Below are 23,064 nucleotides of genomic sequence, written 5' to 3'. Positions count from 1 at the left end.
GAAGGTGGATCATGCAACTGGAGTTTGTTTGCATTAGCTGGAGGCCCTGGCATGACCACTTTCTCTCTGTCTCTGCCCCTGTTCGATCTCGGTTTACACGATAAATTTGAAAAATTAACCAAAGGAAAATTATGTTTTATAAGGAAAAGAGGAATTAAGAAAAAATGCTTCTCTATATATTTCTGTTCTTTTCACTTTCCCACAACCTAAAATTTTATATTCCTGGGAAATGCAAAGACAGTGACAGGCAAGGATCATAAAGTATAGCAATCCACCTGCTTCTAGCAGAGACCTGTCTGCTGACCTGTGATTTCTGTCTTCTAGCTTTCTCTTGAGAAACCCCACCTGTCCTGAGTCCACAACCTGCTTGGATGACCACCACCCTGCTTTAGACTCTCCCCATTCCATTGGTCTGGCTTCCAGGCTATGCCCTAAGTTCACCTCCCTCACATCAATGAGAGGGATTGCACTGATTGCACTAGGTCAAACAATAATGCCATATGTTGAGAACATCATTTTCTAGCCTCCAATCTGAAATACCTTTCTTTCTAAATTCCACTATTTTTTTTCTAAAAATTTATTTATTTATGAGGAGAGAAAGAATAGGCACACCAGGGCCTCCAGCTGCTGCAAATGAACTCCAGACACAAGTGCCACCTTGTGCATCTAGCTTTACATGGGTCCTGGGGAATCCAACTTGGGCCTGTAGGCTTTGTACATAAGCACGACCACTGAGCAATCCTCCTTTTTGTTTTTAATCAACACATAAAAGTTTTGCATATATATTGTTAAGCAGTATGAGATTTTGCGCTCTCTCTCTTTCAAATAAATAAGGAAATAAGTAGCTGGGTGTGGTGGCACATGCCTTTAACCTCGGCTTTTGTGAGGCAGAGGTAGGAAGATCTCTATAAGTTTGAGGTCACTTTGAGACTACATAGTGAATTCCAGGTCAGCTGGGGAAAGAGTGACAGAAAGAAAGAAGGAAATATAAAAGAGATATTTAATTTTTCCAGCTATCTTTAATGATACAGTGACAGTGAAGAATTCTTAAATAAAGTCTTCTTACTGAAATCAATGTGTTTCTTTTGTCTAGCTGTATTTCATAAGCCAACAACCATCTTTTCCCACATCTGTTCTTCACCCTAGCTTTGGGATATAGAGAGAAGGAGAGGAGGACAATGAAGAAGAAAGGAAGATTGTATGGAGAGATTTCTCAGTGGTTGAAGCACTTTGCCTGTGAAGCATCAGGACCTAGTTTCTATTCTGGTTTGAGGCCCATTTGTACACATTCTCTCTCTCAAATAATGAGGGGGAAAGAAAGGAATAAGAGGAATGAAGGCAGGCAGGGAGAGAAGTTGCAAGAAAGGGAAGGAGGGGAGGGGAAAGAAGAAAGGATGTAAGGAAGAAGCAGTCAGCGATAAGACAGGAAAGAGGAAGAAAGTAGAAAAGATGGAGAAATAAAATAAGGGAGAGAAGAAGAAAAGAAAGTAGATTGAGAAGAAAGAAAGGATGGATGAAATAAGAAAAAATAAAGATGCTTGCTGGGTATAGTGGCATATGCTTTTAATAGCAGAACTTGGGAGGCAAAGGTAGGAGGATCATGACCATGAGTTCAAGGGCAGCCTGAGACTACATAGTGAATTCCAGGTCAGCCTGGGCTACAGCGAGATCCTACCTCAAAAAAAATAACCAAAAGTAAAAAGAAAGATGAGAAACAAGACTACATAAGTTTTATACACTTACTTCTAGTCAACCTTGTGCCAATATCTCTCCATTTTATTATCTCATCCCTAGGAAAATACTTCACTTTGCAAGATTTTTTTTTTTTTGCCAATAATGTTTGTATTAGGTATGCCATAAAGCAGAGTCCTAATGAAGATGATCTTAATACAGACATTCTCAGTTTTTGCTCAGTCTCTGGTCTCTTTCTTTTCTTTTTTTTTTATTTAAGAAGACATCAGGAAAATGGACAGATGGCTCAGTAGTTAAGGCGCTTGTCTACAAAGTCTAAGGACCCAGGCTTGATTCCTCAAAACCACATTAGCCAGATGCACAAGGTGGTGTATATCTGGAGTTCATTTACAGTGGCTGTAGCCCCTGATGCACCCATTCTTTCTCTCTCAAATAAATTAAAAAAAAAAAAAAAACTTTAAAAACTTTAAAAGAAGACATCAGAAGTTTTTTGTCCCCCTTCATTTGGTAAAGCCTATTAAATAATAAAAAAAATAGTCTTCCCCATCCTCTATCTGCTTTTCAATACTATAGACATAGATGAATAAAATCCCTGTCTTGTCAATCAGTTTTGTGTCCAGAGGAAGAGAACTGGTAGAATGAAGCTGGAAGATTCCTGGAGAGATGTTGGTTCTTATTTTAACTTTGAGGGCTAAAGAAGGTTAAGTCCAGTGTCTGCCAAGAATGACAGCAACAAGTTAGATGTGCTCACCAGAAGGGAGCCAGGGCAGCCAGGAGAAAAAAAGCATTACAATTTCCTGGAAACTTTATCTATATATCTCTCCATACCTATCTTTCTACATCTCTCTATATAGATAGATATTAATATAGATATCTACATACATACATAGATAAATATTAACTATTACAAGAACATGAAAACTTTAGGATATATATGTAGTATTAAAAATCACACAGGGCTTAAGAGATGGTTATTAGTTAAGGCACTTGCCTATGAAGCCTATAACCTGGTTTAAACTCCCCAGTACGTATGTAAGCTAGATGCACAAGGTGGCACTTACATATGGACCTTGTTTGCAGTGGCTGGCAGACTTGATGTCCTCTCTCTCTCTCTGTCTCTCTCTCTCTCTTCCTCCCTCCCTCTCTCTCTCCCCCTCTCTCTCTTCTAACTCTTTCTGCTTGAAAATAAACATATTTTTAAAGGCTTTAAGAAACAGAAAATAAATTGTATATGCCAACACAATAGATGTTGAATAAAATGTATCCAGTTTGTATTTTGAACTGTGACTCTAAGGAATGTGGTTAGCCACTTGACTACTTGCAGGTTTCTTTATAGAAATATATTTAGACTATAATGATATCTATGAAGTTTTTCTTTTTTTGATGTTGTTGTTTTGTGTATTTTAGTGACAAGTGTTTTGCATGGAGGCTATAACATTTCTATTTCCTGTTGTACCCTGCTCAGATTGTGAGTGGTTATTAGACAACTCCATGTTTGAACCAAGAGAATGTTCACAGTAGGTAGCTTTTCTGGTCAAGATTTATATGCATGCAATTTGATACCACCTTTTAGATTTGGTGTTTTTCTTTGGAGTTTTATCACCTTTTGTCCTCAGAAAAATGACACCAAAAAGAACAGTTATTTCTCAAATTTTGAAAATTCTACCTTTTGAAAAATAAGACCAAAAGTTGATCACACATGGATGCTTTAATTTTTTCATTTATTTATTTGAGAGAGAAAGAGACAGAGAGAGAGAGAGAGAGAGAGAGAGAAATACAGACAGACAGACCGACAGAGACAGAGAGAGAGAGACAATGGACACACCAAGTATCTAGAAGCTAGAACTCCAGATGTATGTGCCACTTCACATGGGTCCTGGGGAACTGAACCTGGGTCTTTGACTTTGCAGACAAATGCCTTAACCACTAAACCATCTCTCCAGCCGCACACATTTTTTTTTGTTGTTGTTTTTGTCTGTTTTGTGTTTGCTAAACCATGTGGTAAAATAGGTGGTTTCCAGCAAACAATTCAATGCACAACAATTAAAAGGCCATGAGGAAATGACTTCTGGGTAAGATGGCTGCATAGGAGTCATATCAATCCAGTCTAGGGAGGAATTTAAGCAAAACCACAGCAAAATATACTCTTCACCCAAAAAGTGAAGGTATATAGGTTTTTATCAGCCACAACGGAAAAGCAAGAGACTAAGATATATCAAAAGGAGGAAATTGGCCAGAATATCATGGAGGTGCTTTCAGATCCACATGCAACCATGCACCTGCCTGGCACCCAGCTGCAGGAGCACAGACCAAACAAGAGGATTTTGAATCTACAGCCTCCATGCAAAGTCAAGAAATTTGAAGGGGAGAGAGCAGAGGTGCTGCTAAGGGACACAAGCAGGACCAGCTGAGCAGTCCCAGTACAACTCCAGGCTTGCTGCACTCTCCCATCCCCCAATCATTAACACTACCATGCTCCAAAGAATGCATTCAGCTCCTGACAGCAGGGCATCCAACACAACTGATCAGAACAGCAGATTCACAGCACAACATGGAGTGATTAAGGTGGGCACCCAGAACCTGTGAGATCTGAAGCCAATCCAAAAGGTAACAAGGCTGACTAACAAAAAGCAGGTATATAGGCCTGGAAGTGTTAATCTCTTTTCCCATGTCAGAGCAGGTTATGTGTTACATTTTCTTGGTTGGCTTTACCATTCTCAATTAAGCTGTATTTGGGGATTGCGTATTGTTGCCTTTGATGCTTTCAGATTCATAGGGCCTTTGTATTTTTCTTCTGTCATTACTGGGAGCAGAGTCTTTTTCAGACCGAGGATGATTTGGAACACATTTCAGAACAGAAATCTCAATCTCCCAGCTGACAGGATTAAGTGTGTAGAGCAACACACACCCTTAAGATATTTTGATTTTATAAGGTTATCAGTGGGAGTGAGGGGCAGCCAAACCAGCTATACTAAGAGATGACATTCCAGCAAGAGGATCAATCTGAAAAGGAGAGATGAAATCTAAGCTGCTAACACTAGGAGAGTAACCTGTAGGCATAATTGCAGGATGTGGCTGTCTGGCCTTATTTATGACATTGCTACAATTGGCAATTGACGAACACTTCTTTCACAAGCCTATAGATATGCCAACATTGTTGCCAGAGGTTCAGTATGAAGTTGAGCACTTTGGACTGTTATTTTTCTGGGGCAATTCCATACAAAATAGAAGGTTCACTTCTCTTTTAAAAAGTCATGCATGCTTGGATAAAAGGCACTCCATGCTCTTTTATGTTGTCGGAGCCATTTGTCAAGTATGAGTTATTCATAATGTGAAGCCTGTACAGCTAAGTCTATGACAAAAATGCAGAAAGATGTAGTTTTCTCAGGAAATCCTGTGTAAATATTAGCATTTTTTTTCTGCTTGCATTCTTGTGCTCTGAAAACAAGTATAAAATAGCTGAGTTAAATAAAACCAGGGCTTCAGTATTCACTGACAGCCCTATGGAGTTCATCTTTTGTCTCTTATCTGTTCCTTAATCCTCACTCCCCCCTCAGGTACTGTTCAACTCTGCCAGTGGGCTCTGCAAGTGGGGCCTGAACAAAGGACCTGAGAGTGGGGAAAGAAGTGAAGGACACCACTGGATATTTGAGCTCAATGGAAGTTAGAGGAGAGCAGTGAATAACTTCTCAGGAGAAAAATAGGACAAAATTATAGTCATCTGCTCTTTGTACATATGCTTAAGAATATGCTTAGCCCTGGAGGTGCAAAGAAAGGACATCAAGAGATATGTAATTTTTCAGATTTTGTGGAAAAAGTATGTCCTTGGTTCCCAGAAGATGGGACAGTAGATTTTAAAATGTGGCAAAGAGTAGAAACCAAACTTCAAGATAATTATCATGCCCATGGACTGAGAAAGATTCCAGTGGATACTTTTAGCTTATGGAGTCTAGTTAGAGAGTTAGGGATAGCTTAGATTCTAGACATGAAAAGGATAGAGTTCAATCAGAAAAATCAGTCCATAAAGCTAAATCTATGCTTTCTGTCACTGAGGAAGAAAGTGAAACTAAACCTTCTTTTCCACTTGCAGAGCCAGAACATGCACTCAGACAATTGTTTAAAGATGATTAATTTGACCCCTTGGATCCAAGAGATGCACAGGATCTCAAGGAGGAACCTACAAAATATCATGAAGAAGAGGTCTTTCCACCTTTTATTGCTTTTACTAAGCCTGAAGGTGAACAAAAAAAAAAAAAAAAAAGAAATGTTCAGAGGAGGTACAACACCTCCAAGGAATGGTAGAATCTATGTCTTTTCAAGTATAGCAACTTCAGGGAAGACATACTCAGGGAAGTCCAGCACCCTCTATTTTAGCAGGGTTAGTTTTGTACTTAGTGAATAGAGTCAACTTGGTACCATTATCAGACTCCTCCATGTCCTACCAACTCCTCTGGCCCCTCCTGGTATACCAGTCATGCATTGTGGAGTTAGCCCACAGTTATGGATAGGAGGAAATGTACCTGTTTATCATGACCCAACATGTGGCTCTGATCTTCTTTCTGTCCCAACTTCCACAAAATTTCCCTAAGCTATGTTGGGTTCATTTTGGGTCAGTTTCAGTGATGGGGTGTTGGGAGCCTCTGTGTCTCTGAATATATGATTTGGTAGTCTGTGTCTATCTCTTTCACCCTTATGCTGGTACCAGGTTCACCAAGAAAGTGGCACTGATGCTTGTTTTGCCAATTATTCATAGTATCAGTTGGGGCCCTAATGAGGTATGATGGGGTGGTTATCTCCTTAGGATCTGTGTCTATCTGAAAATAAAAGAAGCAGATTCTCCAACAGAGACAAAAGTTAGCACTAGATAAATGGGATAACTTATTTTTTCTTATAGAGAATTTAATATCTGTAGGCCCTGTTGTAGCCCAAGATTGGTGGTAGCTTGATAATGGAGAGCAGGCTCATGTTTAGATACAGTTCTGACTTGTTTCCCAGCTCCAGCTATGGGTCCTGTTACAATGAGGGGATCAGTTAGCCAAATCAAGAGCATTTGGTTTCCCACCATGGCTGTGTGCCACTGTTGTACTTGTGTGAGCATCACAACAGGTTATTTGCTGGTAAGTAGATTAGACCATGAGTTGCCTGGACAGATATAGGTCACTTTCCCCCAGCTGCCTATGTAGAACCTCCTCTGGCACTAGATGTGCTGACTATCTGAGGACTGACTCTCTTCCAGCTTCCATCCATGTCACTCCATGGTACATGTCAATGGAATATGGTGTCTTCAGCAGTAGGGTCTTATCACTAACCTTTGGTGGGTCAGCAGATACTCTAACAGAAATCTGTCATTCTTTTGTGAAACCTTGTGAAGTCTCTCTGATCAAAAGCTCATTGTGAATGATAGCCACCTGCTGGTACTGGGAATTACAGGTCAGTGCCCACTAAGAAGAAAAAGATAACTAATGTAGAAGAGTTGGGGGGAAGAGGTAGAGGGAAAGAGAGAAGCTGTAGAAAATTAAGGTAGGTCTTCATTTTATCCTCACCAGTTTCTTGTGACACAGATGTTCCCTCTAAAGGCCTGGTAAAGGTTCAAACATTTAGTCTGTCATTTAGTATGTAGAATTTTATGGTACCATTGCCTTTTAGTCTAGTTTTGTGTCCCCCACCCCTCTTTTACCTTTCCCTTCCTCCCCAGCCACCCTATTATCTAGTCCACGAGATGATTGCTGGGTATGTTGGTATCTTGAGTAGGTTCAGGTTAGGCGCTGTAGATGAGTGAGACTATGCTGCAATTATCTTTCTGTGATCGGGTAAGTTCACTGAGAATGATCTGTCCCAAGTTTAACCATTTTTCTTCAAATTTCATTGTGTCATTTTTTTCTTACTGCTGTATAGAATTCTATTGTGTATATACACCACATCTTACTTATTCATTCTTCTACTGATGGACATCTTAGCTATTATGAATTGAGCTGCTACAAGCATGGTTGAGCAAATCTCTCTGGGCTATGGTTTGAAGGTTTTAGGGTTGATGCCCAGTAAGGGAATAACTGGGTCTGTTGGTATCTCTATAGTCAGCTTTTTCAGGAGTCTCCATAATGCTTTCCAAAATGGTTGTACCATCTTACATTCCCACCAACAGTATATAAGGGTTCCTATTTCTCCACATCCTCACCAGCATTTATTTTCATATGATTTTTTTGATGTTTGCTCTCCTTACTTGGGTAAGGTGGAATCTCATAGTTCTTTTACTTTACATTTCCCTGATGATTAGGGATGATGAACATTTTCTTTAGTATGTGTATACCATTTTTATTTCTTCCTCTGTGAACTGCCTGCCCATCTCTTTGCCTCATTTCATGAGTGGGTTGTTTGAATTTTTATTATTTTGGTTTTGGAGTACGTTTTAGATTCTAGAGATTAGGCCTCTGTTAGTTGGATATTCAGCAAATATTTTTTCCCATTGTGTGGGTAATCTATTGGCTTTGCATATTGTATGCTTGTCTGTAAAGAAATTCTTTGGCTTCTTATGTTCCCATTGGTTGAGTGACTGTTTAAGATCCTATGCTACTGGTGTTTTGTTCAGGAAGTCCTTTCCATTCCTATATAACTGAAAGTTCCCCCTATATTTTCTTGCAGTATTAGCTGAGTTTCTTATCTCATTTTGAGGTCTTTAATCCATTTGGACTTGAGTGTTGTACATGGCGAGGTGTGTGGATCAAGTTTCAATTTCTTGCATATGGTTATCCACTTTGTCCAGCACCATTTGTTAAAGATGCTATCTTTTTTCCACCCTATATTGTTAGGGCTTTTACCAAATATCAAATAGCTATAGTTGCTTGATCCAATATCTGCATCCTCCATTCTATTGCATTGGTCTATACTCTTGTTTATATGCCAGAGCCATGTTGTTTTTACTGCTATGTCTTTGTAATATAGCTTTAGATCGGGTGATGCCTCCAGACATATTTCTTTTACTGAGGATATTCTTGGACATCTGAAGTCTTCTGCCATTCCATATGAACTTTGAGATCAGTTTTTTCCCAATCTCTGTGAAGAACAATATTGGAATTTTAACTGGAATTGCATTAAATCTGTACATGGCCTTTGGTAGGATTGCCATGTTCACAATGTTAATTCTGCCTACTGAGGAGCATGGGAGGACTTTCCATTTTCTCAAGTCCTCCTCTATTTCTCTTTTGAGTGTTTTTATGTTTTCATTGTATAGATCTTTCACTTCCTTTGTTGAAGTTATCCCAAGCTATTTTTGTTGTTGTTGTTGTTGTTGCTACTGAAAATGGGACAATATCCCTTATTTCTTTGTAATTTGAATATAGGAAAGCTACTGAATTTTTTGCATTGATTTTGTATCCTACTACTTTGCTATAGGAGTTAATCACATTCAAGAGTTTTGGCATGGAGTCTCTCGGGTCTCTTATGTATAGAATCATACCATCAGTGAGTAGAACTAAGTTAACTTCTTCCTTTCCAAATTGTACCCCTTTTATTTCTTTCTCCTGTCTTATTGCTGGAGCTAGTACATCCGGTACTATATTGAAGAGCAGAGATGAGAGTGGACACCCCTGTCTTGTTCCTGATCTCAATGAGAATTACTCCAGTCTCTCTCTATTGAGTATTATTTGGGCTTTAGCAGCTTTGTATATTGCCTTTAATATATTATGAGCCAACCATGCTAATTCTGTAAAAGGTTTGCTTTAGTTTGCCATCTGTAAATTTTAAAGAACCTATGAAAAGATATCATTGGAAAGTTGCATCAGGGTATGGCTAACACCCCACACTGTGTCAGAAATTTGTAGCTCAAGTTGTAGTGAAGACTAGACAGGCCTATACTTTTTTTTTTTAAATTTATTACTTTTCTCTTCAGCAAATACAGGTAGTTTGGTACCATTGTTTAGGCTCAATGATGATCTACCACCTCACACTGGACCCTACTTGTTGATGTAAATGGGTCGTGCATTGTGGAGTTAGCCCCCAGTTATTGGTATGATAAATGTCTCTTCAAATCATGACCCAACATGTGACTCTGACATTCGTTCCACCCCCTCTTCCACAAAATTTCCCTGAGCCACGTTGTGTTCATTTTTGGTCTGCTTCAGTGCTGAGGTGTTAGGGGCCTCTGAGGCTGTGGCTATCTGATTTGGTAGGAGTTGACTTTTCTCTGTGTTGGTCTCCTTCCCCTTTGTGCTGGTATTCGGTTCACAGGAAAACATCACCCTTGCTTGTTTCACCAATTGTCCTTAGTTTCAGTTGGGCCCCTTTTGAGGTATGTTGGGGCAGCTCTCTCCTTAGGATCTGCATCTATCTGAAAAACAGAAGCAGATTCTCCAATGGAGAATAAGTTAGTACCCAGAAAATTGAGATAATGCTTACTTTTTTGATAGAGAGATTGACAGGTATAGGCCCTCTTGTACCCCATGATAGATGGTAGCCTGATATTGGGGAGTGGGCTTATGTTTGGGAATGGTTCTAACTTGTCTCCCAGCTCCAGCTATGGGTCTCGTACCACTGAGGGGATCAGCTAGCCAAATCATGAGCAGTTGGTTCCCCACCATGGCTGTGTACCACTATTGCACTTATGTGGGCATCACACCAGGTTATTTCTTGCTAATTAGGTTAAACAATGAGTTGCTTGGACAGAGCTTGGTCATTTTCCCCAGTCGCCTATGTAGCACCTTCTGGCACTAGACACACAGCTGTCTGGGGACTGACTCTCTCCTGGCTTCCAGCCATGGCATTCCATTTTACGTGTCAGCTGCGTATGGAGTCTTCAGAAATAGGATCTTACCACTGGCCTTTGGTGGGTCATCAAGTACTCTGACAAAAGTGCATCATTGTTTTGGGAAGCCTTGTAGGTTTCTCTGATCAAAAGCTCATTATGGATGGTAGCCCCAAGCTGGAAGTGGGGGTTACAGGTCAGTGCCCACTAAGAAATTGAGGGAAAACATAGGTAATATACAAGAGTTAGAGGGGAGAGCGATAGAGGGGAGACGGGAAGAGGGAGGGAGGGAAGATGTAAGAGATTTAGGTTAGTCTTGATCCTACACTCTCCAGTGTCTTGTGGTTCAGGTCTTTCCTGTAAGGGTCTAGTGAAGGTTCCACCATTTGGTTTGTCTTTTAGGAAGTAGAATTTTATGGTACCATTGCTGTTTGGGTCCGCATTACTGTTTTCCACCCTTCGATGCCCTCCCCGCCCTCCCCATCCATCCTATTGTCTAGTAAATGAGGTGCTTGCTGGATATGTAAGGTATCTTTGGTAGATTCAGGTTAGGTGTTGTAGATGAGTGAGACTATCTGTCCATTTTTTTTTTTTTTTCTGTGATTGGGTAAGTTCACTGAGAATGATCTGTTCCAGGTTCAACCATTTTTCCTTAAATTTCTTTGTGTTGTTTTTTCTTACTGCTGTATAGAATTTCATTGTGTAGATATATCACATCTTTGTTATCCATTCTTCTAATGATGGAAATCTGGGTTGTTTCCAGCTTTTCGCTATTATGAATTGAGCCACTACGAACATGGTTGAGCAAATATCTCTGGCCTGTGGTTTGAAGGTTTTAGGGTAGATGCCCAGTAAGGGTATAACTGGGTCTGTTGGTATTTCTATATTCAGCTTTGTCAGGAGTCTCCATATTGCTTTCCAAAGTGGTTATACCATCCTGCATTCCCACCAACAGTGAATGAGTGTCCCTGCATCTCCACATCCTCACCAGCACTTATTTTCATTTGATTTTTTGATGTTGGCTATCCTTATTGGGGTAAGGTTGAATCTTGTAGTTGTTTTAATTTACATTTCTCTGATGATTAGGGATGATGAACATTTTCTTAAGTGTGTGTTTGCCATTTGTATATCTACCTCTGTGACTTGCCTGTTCAACTCTGAGCCCCATTTTGTGAGTGAGGTATTTGTTTTCTTATTGTTTAGAATTTTGAGTTCTTTGTAGATTCTAGAGATTAGGCCTCTATCAGTTGGATAACCTGCAAATATTTTCTCTCATTCTGTGGGTATTCTATTGGCTTTGCTTATTATATATGCTTGTCTGTAAAGAAACTCTTATGCTTCATATGATCCCATTGGTTGAGTGACTGTTTAAGAATTTGAGCCACTGGGGTTATGTTCAGGAAGTCTTTTTCCATTCCTATATCATGGAAAGTACTTCCTAAATTTTCTTCCAGTAGTTTTCGAGTTTCTGGTCTTATGTTGAGGTGTTTGATACATTTGGATTTGAGTGTAGTGCATGGTGAAATGTGTGGATCAAGTTTTAGTTTCCTGAATGTGGTTATCCAGTTTGTCCAGCACCATTTGTTGAAGATGCTATCTTTTTTCCAGCCTATATTGTTCAGGCCTTGGTCAAATATCAAGTAGCTATAGTTGCTTGACCCAAAATCCGGGTTCTCAAGTCTATTCCATTGGTCTATACTCCTGTTTTTATGCTAGTACCATGCTGTTTTTATTACTATGGCTTTGTAATATAGCTTTAGATCAGGTATGGTGATGCCACCAGAGGTATTTCTTTTGCTGAGGATATGTTTGGATATGCAAGGCCTTCTGCCTTTCCATATGAAATTTGAGATCATTTTTTCTATCTAGGTGAAGAACGCTGTAGGGATTTAAATGGAATTGTGTGAAATCTATATATTGCCTTTGGTAGGATTGTCATCTTCACAATGTTAATTCTGCCTATCCAGGATCATGGGAGGTCTTTACAAGTTGGAAAGGAAGAAGTTAAATTAGCTCTATTCACTGATGACGTGATTGTATATTTAAGAGACCCAAGAAACTCTATACCAAAATTCCTGAAGGTGATTAACTCCTATAGCAAAGTAGCAGGATACAAAATCAATGCACAAAAATCGGTAGCATTTCTGTATGCAAATGACAAAGATACAGAAAAAGAAATAAAGGACATAGTCCCATTTTCAATATCAGCAACAACAACAACAACAAAAATACCATGGAATAACGTTAACCAAGGAAGTTAAAGATCTATACAACGAAAATATAAAAACTCTCAAAAAAGGCCTATTCTTAAGTATACATAATTCATTATGTGGATGCATTCTCTTGGCACATAAACAGGAGGAATTATTGTTAGCAGGCTATGCTCATTTACAATTTCAAAAAGAACAGGAGTTAGTCATGACCCAAGAAAAGGTGCAAACTAATTGGCTTAGACCCCATTTGAAAATTGCTATGGGGGAGTTAAAACCTCTGTTTGATATTTTTAAAGGCAATTCAGACCCAAAACCAGTGAGAAAATTTACTGCTGTAGCCAGAGAATTATTATCTTTTGTGTAGCATGCAATTGAAAATCAGTGAATTCAATATATAGATCACTCAGGGATGGGCGGCATATATTCTGGCAGCAATACATACTCCAAGTGCAGTATTGTGGCAGGAGGGGCCTTTATTATAGCTGCACTTTCCTGTGTCTCCTGCTAGAGTATTAAACCTTTATTATGAAGCTTTAGCTTGTTTAATTCAAATGGCTCAAATAGAATCTAGAAAATATTTTGAAAAAGAACCAACTGTGATGGAAGTTCCATTTAGAAAGCATCAAGTTGATTGGCTATTTCAAAATGTGGACTCCTGAGCTATAGCATTTTCAAATCACCCTGGTATTATAGATAATCATTATCATATAGATAAATTATTACAATTTGCAAATGCTCATGCCTTTGTTTATCCATGGGCTGTAAAATGAGAACCTATAGAAGGTTCTCTGGCAGTACTTACTGATGGATCCTCTAAAGATAACATAGTTTAAGCATTTCAGGAGCAATCTTTTAACTTTGGACTCCTCCTGTATCAGCCTGAATAGTAAAACTTAGCACTATAGCTTCTTTATTTCAAGTTTTGGCTCCTATTGCTTTTAATTTGTATTGTACTGATAGTCATTATATTGATAGAGCGCTAGAAGTGCTTGAAACTATGCCTTATATTGAACCTACCAATACTCAAGAGCAATAATTATTTAGTCAAATACAAAGATGCATACATGCTCATTCCTTATCCTTGATTTGTTGGTCATATACGAGCTCATAAAGGGATTCCAGGTCCTCTGGCCCTGGGTACTGATATGGCAGACAAGGCTACACAAATCGTAGGCATATCTCAATTAGAATTAGCCCAAAATTCTCATAATTTGCATCATTAAAGTAGCCAAAGGTGAAGGAAATAATTTCACACTACCAGAGAGGCTGCTAGACAAATTGTATGACACTGTAATACCTGTCTTGAATATCATTCAGTCCCACAGTATGGGGTAAACTCCACAGGATTGAAACCAAATCATCTGTGGCAGGTGGATGTAACTCATATTTCTTAATTTGGAAAAATAAATATGATCATGTATCCATTGATACCTACTCAGGATTTTTGATGGCTATGGTACACACTGGAGAAGCTACTAAGCTTGTTTTGGCACATTGCATTAAATGTTTTGCTGTAGCAGGTATACCATCCATTATAAAAACAGATAATGGTACAGGTTACACTAGTCAATCTTTTCAGTGCTTTTGTGCCCAATTATTAGTTGCTCAGGCATACCTTAAAACCCTCAGGGACAAGGAATTGTTGAACATTCCCATAGAGCTTTAAAGAATCAGTTACAAAAATGAAAAAAGGAGAAAGTCATATCCTCCATTATCACAGAATGCTTTAAATTGTGTACTCTTTATTTAAAAAATTTTAAATGTAGATGCACTTGATCACTGTGCAGCAAATAGATTTTGGCATCACAGAAATTTAGATACTTATGCTCAGTTTAGATGGAAGTACCCCCATTAATGAGCAATGGCATGGCCCTGACCTGATGTTAATATGGTTATGGGGGCATGTTTGTGTTTTTCCTCAGGATGCTGATAATACCAGGTGGCTGACAGAGAGGTTGGTCTGGTTCGTGGGGATTGAAGGTCAGAAGAATGATGCCTCTGCTATGATGATGTGGATTCAATTCCCAATGATCCACAGTGAGCTATGTTGGGCTTATGTTCCTGACCCACTCATCTTATACCCAGAAACTTGGTAAGATAGAGAAATTGTAGTCTTGGTGAACAATACTCATTTTTTAGGTACACCATCCAGTAAAAAAATGAAAGTACATCAGAAGTCAGAATTTAATTATTCTGATCATGGCATTAGCAATCCAATATGTTTTGCACAGGAAGAAGCAGTGGGTTGCATAACCATTGTACCCATAAATATGTCAGTTCAGCATCAGACGGTCTCTGCAAAACCAAAGACAGTCATAATACTAGTGACAATTTTGGTTTCCCACTGGTCTACAAAAAACAGGACTTGTACCACTTGATGCTCTTTTCCACTGTAGGGGAGAAGCCCTTGGTTTAATAAATCTTTAGTTTGGCACAAATGTTTTGGACATTCTTATCTGCAATATAATATCTCTGGTACAAGAAGACATTCTAGATTGGTCAGGAAATCCTGGGGCAGCAAGGAATACTGAATAGGCAAATGATTGGACATCTGGACTTTCTGCAGAACTTTGGTTGAGGGATGAAGGTTATCAACAAACATGTATATGGAATCTTGCTGCAGCTATACAAGAAATAATGGCTCTCTGTGCTAAGACAAATAGTAACTTAATCCTCTGAAAGAGACATGTATTGGCTTATGTGACTCTACTTTATGTGTTATGAGCAGGACAGTTAAATTTTCTGCCAAGCATTAGATTAGATATCAGCTGAGGTTCTGAGAATTGAGAAAGAAGTAACATTTTGAGCTGGAGGCTAAGCTTTGACTGTTCTTTGATCGATTTAAGAGGATGTGGCTCTCTCAAGAGATCCTGTGTAAATATTAGCATTTTTCTGCTTGCATACTTGTGTTCTGAGAAGAAGTATAAAATAGCTAAAGTAAATAAAGTCAGGTTTTCAGTATTCACTGACAGCCCTCTGGAGTTCGTTTTTTTTTTTTGTTTTTTTTTCTTCTCTCTTTTCTTTTTCTTAATCCTCACTCCCCTCTCAGGTACTGTTTGATTTTGTCTGCAGGCTCTGCCAGGCCACACTGTGTTTCTGTGGAGGGCTGTGGTGATGATCATGTTGCTGCCCTATTTTAATCCTGATGGTTTAATATGGTGATGGTGCTTCTGTGTCTGTATTTATGGTCATTGGTAATTGTCATGCTGCTTAACTCTATGTTTCTAGTTATGGTTGCTGTAGTGGCAGTGTTGCTGCCCTGATTTTCTGGTGGAAGTTGCTGTGGAAGACATGTTGCTGTGTCTCTACTGATGTTCATATTGTGAGATATGCTGCCCCCCCCCCTTGTTTTGCCATTGATAATCTATGTGTTAGAAATGCTACTGATCCCTTACCCTGCTGAAGGTCATGATGGTGGTCATTCTTCTTCTTACTCTAAGTTCTTTCTGATATTAGTGGTGTTGATGAGGTTGCTGCCCTGTGTATCTGCACTGTTGAGCACGGTAGCATTCATGATGTTGTTGTGTGTTTGTTGATGGTCACAGTGGTGGTGATGCTTCTGCTGTCTGTACACAACTCTAACTCTCTCTTGGTGATGGCCATGATGTTGCCTTGTGTGTCTATCCTGTTGGTGTTGGTGGTTGTCTTGCTGCTCTGTGTGTGTCTGGTGATTGTCCTTGTGATGGTCTTTTGTCTTACTTCTGTGTTCCTCCTAATAGTCATACTGGTGATCAGGCTTCTGCTCTCTGTGTCTCTGCTGATGGTTGTGGTGTTGGTCATGTTATTTCCACCCCTGAGATTATGGCTGGTGAAGTTGTAACTTTCTGTAACTTTCTGTTTTTGTCCTTCTGCAAAATATGGGTCAGCATTTCTCCTGCAGCATCAATTCTGTGGAGGATTAGTGAGAATGGATATTCAGTTTGAAATTTTTTGTTCAGGATGAGATTTGGAAGCTTTCAAGCCCTTCACATATCACTTAGAAAGAGAAATCATGTATGCACATTCATGACATTTGTGTTAAATCATTTTTCTTTTCCATCCTCTTGAGATAGTTTATTTGAGATAGTTTATTTTCTTTTACTTTGTGTGTGTTGGGGGACAATGTTTGTGTCTATTTCAGGTGTGTGTACAGATGGAGATGGCCCATACATACACATGTGGAAGTCATACTAGAATATCAGGTGTCCTCATTTGTTGTGCTTCCAATTTCACTTCTTTGGTTAACATTAGTCCAAGGTATTTTATTTTATTTTATTATTTTATTGTTGCTACTGAAAATGGGACCATTTTATCTCAGTATCTTTGTCATTTGCATATAGAAAGGCTACTGAATTTTGTGCATTGATTTTGTATCCTGCTACTTTGCTATAGGAGTTAATCACCTTCAAGAGTTTCGGAATGGAGTCTCTCAGGTCTCTTACCTCAATCATGTTGTCAGTGAATAGAGATAGCATAACTTCTTCCTTTCCAAATTGTATCCCTTTTATTTCTTTCTCCTGTCTTATGCTTGAGATAGGACAGTCTCTGTCAGTGAACCTTTTGCTGCCATTTTCACTCAGGCTGGTTGAGCAGCAAATTCCAGAAATTTTCCTGTGTTTAGCACACTTTATCCTTTGGTTACAGGTATCCTAGACAATGCCAGCATTTTTTGCTGGTGCTGAGGATCCAGCTGAGATGCCCATTCTCAGCCAATGATCTTACCCATTGAGTCACCACCAAAAGACATATATTTCATTTGCACATTTCCAGGATTTTCATATAGTGGATATTACTCTCAGGAAAAATAAAAAAAAATTCTATTGCCTTATTTGATACTTTGTAAGACTTTATTTTGATATAATTGAATCTTTTCTCCTTACAGTGTTCTATGTAAATTTGTAAATGTGCAAATACATATACACATATTTAAAGCACAGTCACCATAGGGAATACAATACCCACATATTTCTGTCCAATGAAGATTTTCCCTTTGACCAAGATATGCATGTTTCTTACTAGCCTGCATATGGATTCATTACTTTGTTTTTATTTTGGAATTATTTGATCAAGCAATGGAGTTACAAGATTCCCAATATGGGCATTTTTCAGGTATTTCAGAGAATACCTATTTTCCTTGTTGTTGTTTTTATTGTTGTTATTGTTGTTGTTGTTTTGGCTGTTTTATGCTAATTTGCTGAGAGTGAATGTCATAGTTTTGTTTGTCCCTGCTCACTATTGTTGTGATGATGATTTTAAATGATAGTCCATTTTCTAGCTATGTCACTCATATCTGCATCATTGTAGCTTTCATGGATATACTAAGTCACATATCTTTCAAACTTGGCAACACATGTAGACAGAAAATGTAGATCACAGGCAAGAAGCCAATCTTTCTTTGTGTTTGTGTTTTGTATTTCTGCTACATTGTGATGGAATATAGTGTTTTGTGGTTGAAATGATAAAAAAAAAAAAAACAACTTATAGGTGATTCTGGATTTCTTTTTCTCTCCATTAGTGCAATTTTCTTTGTGTTCCAAGAGAAGTTATATGCCTGAATGGGTGAAGTGGATTGTCAAGATACAGACAGTTCATGTCATCAAAATCAGAGATTGGCTGCTTCTAGCTCAGGCTGACCTGGAATTCTCTTTACCTTGACATTTGTGTTCTATTCCTGGTTCTTACTGAATTTGAGAGTGTAACTTCTTGGATACATTTTTTACATCATTGACCTGGTTCCTGAGTCCCTTTATCCTGGAGGGTCCCGAGCTCTCATTTTCATACCCCTGAAAGCTAAAGCTGCAGGAAACTTGATGCTCTTTCTCATCTACACAAAAACACAAACAAGCCAAGGGGAGTGGGGAGGAAGAAGAAAGAAAAGAATGATCTTTCAATTTTTTGCCTCCAAAAACCTCACCTTTCTACAAAGGATGGACCCTATCTTAAAGTGAAGGGTTGGAAAACGGTGTTTCAAGGGAGTAAGTCCAGAAAACAAGCAGGGGTCCCTGTCATAGTATCTGACAGGGTAGACTTCAGACCAACATTAGTTAGGAAAGACAAAGAATATCATTTTATATTGATAAAAGGCACACTCCAACAGGAGGACATTACAATCCTAAACATATATGCACCTAATATGGGGGCTCCCAACTTCATCAAACAAACACTATTAGAAATAAGGTCACAGATAATACCAAACTCAGTTGTAGTGGATGACTTCAATACCCTTCTCTCATCAATTCACAGGTCATCCTAGCAAAGAAATGAAAAGAGACACATGTGGATTAAGTGAGGTCATAGACCAAATGGACCTCACAGATACATACATATAGTATCTTTCATACAAATGCTGCAGAATACAAATTCTTCTCATAAACACAAGAGCATTCTATAAATTAGACCATATATTAGGACACAAAGCAAATCTTAGCAAATACAGGAAAATTAAAATAATTCCTTGTACTCTATCTGATCAAATGCAATCAAACTATAAATCAATAACAAGAAAAGCTATAAAGCATGGACAGAATCATGAATAATATACAATACACTAGTAAATGATGTGTAGATAAATGAAAAAAATCAAGAAGTAAATAAAAAAATCACAGTCGTATGATGAGAACACAACATACCAAAACTTTTGGGACACAATCAAGGCAGTCTTTAGAGGGCAATTTATTGCTTTAAATGACTATGTTAGGAAATCAGAAATGTTCTTTGAAAGGATAAACAAGGTTTATCCCTTAGCAAATATAACCAAAAGAAAGAGAGAAGAGACAAAAAATAATAATATTAGACATGAAAAAGGCACTATCACAATAGTTACCTACCTAAATTAAATCAAGATGAGATTAACCACTTAAATAGGCCTATAACAAGTATGGAGATCCAAGCAGTTATCAAAAATCTCCTAACTAAAAAACTCCAGGCCCAGATGGATTCACTGGTGAATTTTACTAGACCTTCCTGTGGTTACCTTTTATATCTCTAATTTTATTATTATTATTTTTTTTGTCTTTTCTCTCTTTCTTTCGGTCAGATTAGCTAAGGGTTTATCAATCTTGTTTATCTTTTCAAAGAACCAACTCTTTGTTTCATTGATTCTTTGGATTATTTTATGGTTTCTATTTCATTAATTTCTGCCCTAATCTTTATTATTTCTTCCCATCTACTGATTTTTGGCTTGCCTTGTTCTTCTTTTTCCAAGGCTTTTAGATGAGGCATTAAGTTGTTTACTTGAGACCTTTCTAATTTCTAAATATAGGCACTTAAAGCTATAAATTTACCTCTTAGTACTGCCTTCGTTGTGTCCCAGAGATTTTGGTGTGTTGTGTTCTCATTATCTTTTGACTCTATATATATATTTTTTTTACTTCCTTTTTGATTTCTTCATTGACCCATTCATCATTTAGTAATGTGTTGTTTAATTTCCATGATTTTGTGTATGTTCTATTGCCCTTCTTCTAATTGATTTGTAGTTTAATTCCATTGTGGTCACACAGAATGCAAGGAAGTATGTCAATTTTTCTGTATTTGTTAGGTTTGTCAATCTTGTTTATTTTTTCAAAGAACCAGCTCTTTGTTTTGTCAATTGCCTTAATTGTTTCCTTAGTTTCCAATTCATTAATCTCTGCTCTGATTTTAATTATTTCCTTCCTTCTGGAGCTCTTTGGGTTGGATTTTTCTTGTTTTTCCAATGCCTTTAGGTGGATGGTTAAGCTATGGATTTGGGATTTTTCTGTCTTTTTTATGAAGGCATTGAGTGCTATGAATTTTCCCCTGAGGACTGCCTTCATTGTGTCCCAAAAGTTTTGGTATGATGTGTTCTCATTGTCATTCAATTCCAGGAATTTTGCAATTTCATTTTTTATTTCATCCACTATCCATTTATTGTTTAAGAGTGTGCTATTCAGTTTCCAGTTGCCATTGGGGCTCTTGTTGGTTTTTTTGTTGTTGATTTCTAGGAATATAGCATTATGATCTGATATCATGCAGGGAATTATGTCGATTTTCCTAAATATGTGGAGGCTATCTTTGTGACCCAGTATATGGTCTATTTTAGAGAATGTTCCATGGGCTGCTGAGAAGAATGTGTAGTCTGTGGATTTGGGGTGGAAAGTTCTGTAGATGTCTGTTAGGTCTAAGTGCTCTATGGTTTTGTTGAGCTCTCTTACTTCCCTGTTGAGCTTCTGTTTGGATGATCTGTCTATTACTGATAATGGTGTGTTAAAGTCCCCAGTTATGATGGTGTTGGTGGTTATTTCTGTTTTATTGTCAAGTAGGTTTTGTTTTATGAACTGCGGTGCCCCTGTGTTTGGTGCATACAGATTTATGATTGTAATATCCTCTTGATGGATTGTTCCCTTTACAAGTAGGAAGTAGCCTTCTTTGTCTTTTTTGATTGTTTTTGGTTTGAAGTCAACTTTATCTGATATTAATATAGCTACACCTGCTTGTTTCTTATTCCCATTTGCTTGGAATATTGTTTTCCACCCTTTCACCCTGAGGAGGTTTCTGTCTTTAGTGGTAAGGTGGGTTTCTTGAAGGCAGCAGATTGAGGGATCTAATTTTTTGATCCACCCTGTTAGCCTGTGTCTCTTGATGGGTGAATTAAGACCATTAATGTTTAGGGTGATGACTGTGAGATTTGATTTGATCCCTGTCATTTTGTGGTGGTAGAGGTGTGTTGGCATTTCCATGGAATTTTTTTTTTTTTTTTTTTTTTTTTTTTTTTTTTTTTTTTGTATCTACTCTGGGTTTGATTGCTGTGATCTTCTTCTTGTAGGCATCTGTGTTTGGTTATTTGTTTCTTCTCTGTGGAGAATTTCCTGGAGTACTTTCTGTAGGTTTGGTTTTGTGTTCATATAATTGTAAAGCTGAGTTTTATCATGGAAAGTTTTCCTTTCACCATCTATTATAAGGGAGACTTTTGCTGGGTAGAGTAGTTTGGGTTGAAAGCCATGGTTTCTTAGAGTTGGAAGAGTATCATTCCAGGCCCTTCTAGATTTCAGGGTTTCCATTGAGAAGTCTGAAGTAATTCTGATGGGGTTTCCTTTGAAAGTGGTGTGCTGTTTTTCCCTAGCTGCTTTTAGGATTTTTTCCTTGGTGTCAATGTTTAGAGTCTTAATGATAATATGCCTTGGGGAGTTTCTCCTTTGGTCTAGTCGGTTAGGAGTTCTGTTTGCTTCTTGAATCTTGATGGGCCATTCTTTTAAGAGACGGGGGAAGATTTCTTCAATTATTGTGTTGAATAAGTTCTCCATGCCTTTGGTCTGAAATTCTTCTCCTTCTGGTATTCCAATGATTCTGATATTAGGACGTTTAAGTGTATCCCACAATTCTCTCATGTTCTGTTCACAGGAACTTTTGAACTTCATGAAATTTTTGGACTCTCGAACTGTTTCTTCCATCCTGTCTTCCAGATCAGAATTTCTATCTTCCACTTCGCTGACTCTATTCTTGAGAGCCTCTAGTGAGTTCTGGACTTGTTCAATTAAGTTTGTATTTTCTACTACTTTCCTATGTATCACTTCCATCGCTTTGTCCAGCTCCCTTTTTGTCTCATTTTCTGATTTTCTTGATGATTCTTGGAATACATCCTTGCATTTCTTTATGTTTTCATTTAGTGTGACCAGCTGATTTTTAAGGTCCTCTTTTTTTTCATTCTGCCTCAACTCTCTTAGCTCTCTTTGAATTCCTTCCAGTGTCTTATCATATTGCTCTCGCTTAGTGATGGTAGCATCCATACGATTATCTATCCTTTGTAGCTTTCCTGTCAGATCTAGCAGTAGTTTGGTCAGGGTTGCATTGTTCATTGCTTCCACTTGATGTTCTGATCCTAAACACTCTTCTATGTTTTGGTTTGTTGTGATCCTTGTTGGACTGGGTGACCTCTCTGGATTTTCTTCCATTTTATTTTTCGTGTTATTTCTTTTGCGCTGTGGTCTACCCATGTCAGTGTATGGGCAGGTAGGTGGGTGGAGCAGCCTGGGGTCTAGCTTAATGCAAATCCATTGCAGCCTGGGGCAGTTGTAAGCAGCCTGGGTTTTTGCTCACTCTTGCCAAAGCCCCCTACCTATAGCCTGACAGGGGCACCAAAGTTGCCTGAATTCTCACCCAGTAATGCACCTAAGCTGCCTGCCTTTGAGCTTGAAAAGGGACTGAGGTAGCAAGCCTTGAAGGTGCCTAGATTCTGGCTGGGTACACTGGGGTCTGTAAATAGTCTGTGCTCTTCCGCCTCAGGGGAGTGGGGGATGGGTGGCGATGTACAGGTAGGGGATGGCACCTGCGCTGGCGCTAGTGACTCAGTGTGGACTTATGTGGCTCTTGGTGTGGGACTGGGCCCACTGCATGTGCAATTGTAGTGCAGAGGTAGATGATGTGGGTACGGAATCAGGACACAGCGCAAACTGACCGGCGGCAAGTGATGTGAGAACAGCAGGGCGT

The sequence above is a fragment of the Jaculus jaculus genome, chromosome Y, assembly GCF_020740685.1.
Source record: "Jaculus jaculus isolate mJacJac1 chromosome Y, mJacJac1.mat.Y.cur, whole genome shotgun sequence".
Lineage (NCBI taxonomy): Eukaryota > Metazoa > Chordata > Mammalia > Rodentia > Dipodidae > Jaculus > Jaculus jaculus.
Note: the sequence above shows the minus strand (reverse complement) of the source record.